This window comes from Oryx dammah, unplaced genomic scaffold (assembly GCF_014754425.2).
Source record: "Oryx dammah isolate SB20612 unplaced genomic scaffold, SCBI_Odam_1.1 HiC_scaffold_11157, whole genome shotgun sequence".
Classification (NCBI taxonomy): domain Eukaryota; kingdom Metazoa; phylum Chordata; class Mammalia; order Artiodactyla; family Bovidae; genus Oryx; species Oryx dammah.
Genome location: NW_024080550.1, coordinates 9,607 through 12,029, shown reverse-complemented (window position 1 = coordinate 12,029; position 2,423 = coordinate 9,607). Strand labels below are relative to the sequence as shown.

The window sequence follows — 2,423 nt, the reverse complement described above, 5'->3', positions numbered from 1 at the left end:
CAATTTCACTTTCCAATTTGATTATCAAAAATGATAGTTTCCCATCTAACATCAGGAATTTGTGGCTCTCTCACACTAAGAGAAACAGCTTTACTGCAGTCACAGAAGAAATTTCTGCTTATACATTTCCTGTTGGGACTTTTACATAATTACTGTAGTTTTATGTCCTTTTTGTCGATCTGTAGTTGGTGCCTCTGAGATACTGTGAGTTGTGTTCTCGTGAGCTCAAATGTCAGATGACCAACCTGTAAGGTGCAATCACCTGAAGATTTTATCAGGCAGAGGTGACTCATGTTCCCACATCTGTCTACCTGCTTGTCGGGGAGACATTGGGTCACTGTTTAGGTAGAGGTGGGGTATCATACTTCGTATGTGAGAACTAGTTTCTTCTGTGTCCATTATGATCACTGCTTTGACGTTAGCTCTTATCTCTGCAGAGAAAATAAATCTGCCACCCCATGTCTGAATGCATGTTCTGATCCTCCCTTCTCGAAAGGTTCTTGATGCAGCTGAGCATTGGTTGGATCTTGAATGCATTGAGATATAACTGGAGGCCCCTCACCAGATTTAAATAATAGTTTTAGTCTTAGATTTGAATAATGTTGACCTAGGTTTTTTTCATCAGAGAGTGAGCTGGAGTACTTGGTCTTTGCAGCCAGGGGCAAAGTACATATTTTATCTGTAATATTAGCTGGATTATATTTCTGGTTCACTTTCAGCCTTATCTTTTTATTTTTTTTAATAATCATTGGAGTCTAATTACTTTACAATTTTGTGGTGGATTTTGCCATACATCGATATAAATCAGCCACGGATGCACATGTGTCCCCCCACCTTTTAAACCCTGTCCCACCTGCCTCCCCACTCTATCCAAAGGGATGTCTGTCTTATATATAGAGTTGTTACTGTCTTTCTAAATTCCATATATATGTATTAACATACTGTATCAGTGTTTCTCTTTCTGACTTCACTCTGTAGATTAGGCTCCAGTTTCCTCCACCTCATTAGAACCAACTGAAATGCATTCTTTCTTATACCTGAGTAATATTCCATTGTGTAATTGTATCACAACTTCCTTTTCCATTCATCTGCCAATGGACTTCTAGGTTGCTTCCATGTCCTAGCTATCGTAAACAGTGCTGCAGTGAACACTGGGGTACATTTGTTTCTTTCAATTCTGGTTTCTGTGGTGTGTATGCCCAGCAGTGGGATTGCTGGGTTGTATGGCAGTTCTATTTCCAGTTTTTTAAGGAATCTCTACACTGTTCTCCATAGTGGTTATACTAGTTTGCATTTCCACCAACCATGTAAGAGGGTTCCCTTTTTTCCACACCCTCTCCAGCATTTATGGTTTGTAGACTTTTTGATTCAGCCTCATCTTTATCAGGATCCGTCATGTAGGATGGACATGGCACAGCTGGAGAGTTTCAGTAAGTCTCAGTTTAACTCTGTGCAGGCTGTGTAGCTTTCATCCCCTTGTTCAGGGTGAACAGAGACTCATTAGCTGTCTCACACTGGAGATCTTTCTTTTGTCATAAACTTTGGCAACCACTAAGACAGGAATGTCATTTGAGAGCTTCCCCTTCTTGTTTGTTGCTTCATTGTCCCCTTTGCCTGGAACCTCTGATAGACCCTCTGAGTTTAGACTATGGCCACAGGGCCATAGTGAATCCAGGCTGAGGAGTGAGCATCACTGGGCTACCACTCTGCGATAGCCCCACCGACTGACCACAAGCAGTGGTTTCCAATCTGAATCACCAATCCTACCCATACAACCTCATAAGGTATAAACTGCCAGGTGGGCTAAGCTTGGCTGGGAGTTACAGGACAGGAGACATAGCATTGGCACAGCTGCTTTCCTTGAGCTGTCAGAGATGTTCCTTACAGGAGGGACATTACCCCTGTCATCTCAGCTTTGTAAGGAACCATACTAGATGGATGTCTGTGAACCCACCACAGGTGAGATAAGTTTACTTCTGTAAAGATCTGAACTCTTTGTAAATGACCATGAGCACAACTCCTAGGGACCTAAAACAGACATATCTGACAGAAGACTCACAATTCCCTTGTGAAAAATGAGATGTATGTTCATCAGTCATCATTTAAATTCCATGCAAAGTCTTTCTAGCCCAAATGCATTTCATACATCAGGCTAGTCTTGCTGTCAATAATGTGGTCATGAAAGGCTGCTGACTTTCCACTTTGTTGTAGTCCAGTATGTTTCCCAGAAACACAAAGCACATGCAACAAAAACAGCAACAACAACAACAAACCTTAGAAAAAAATAAGGACAATATGATCTTTACAAGAGGAAACTGTCCAGGACTGATATTAACGCTTTTCCCCACATATCTAATTCAGCTCCCAGTTCTGTCCTTTGACCTCCTCTCATCTCTCACTCTCACCTGCTGCCCAGAATTCCC

The 2,423-nt window shown here is 41.7% G+C and overlaps 1 protein-coding gene and 1 long non-coding RNA gene across 4 annotated transcripts in view; one reads left to right on the top strand and one right to left on the bottom strand.

The window, feature by feature from the left end:
- Window positions 1–2,343: 2,343 nt before the first annotated feature.
- The window catches only part of LOC120860665, an 8,026-nt gene continuing 7,946 nt past the window's right edge, over window positions 2,344–2,423 (bottom strand). Inside the window, exon 2 of the long non-coding RNA XR_005720403.1 lies at window positions 2,344–2,405. This is a non-coding gene — a long non-coding RNA (uncharacterized LOC120860665). The remainder of the gene's footprint in view (window positions 2,406–2,423) is intronic.
- Window positions 2,417–2,423, top strand: part of LOC120860663 (tripartite motif-containing protein 5-like) — a 7,867-nt gene continuing 7,860 nt past the window's right edge. For all 3 annotated transcript variants that reach the window (XR_005720402.1, XM_040236418.1, XM_040236419.1), the window contains exon 1: window positions 2,417–2,423. This exon is cut by the window's right edge and continues 474 nt beyond it. The gene's annotated coding sequence lies outside the window, so the exon portion shown is untranslated.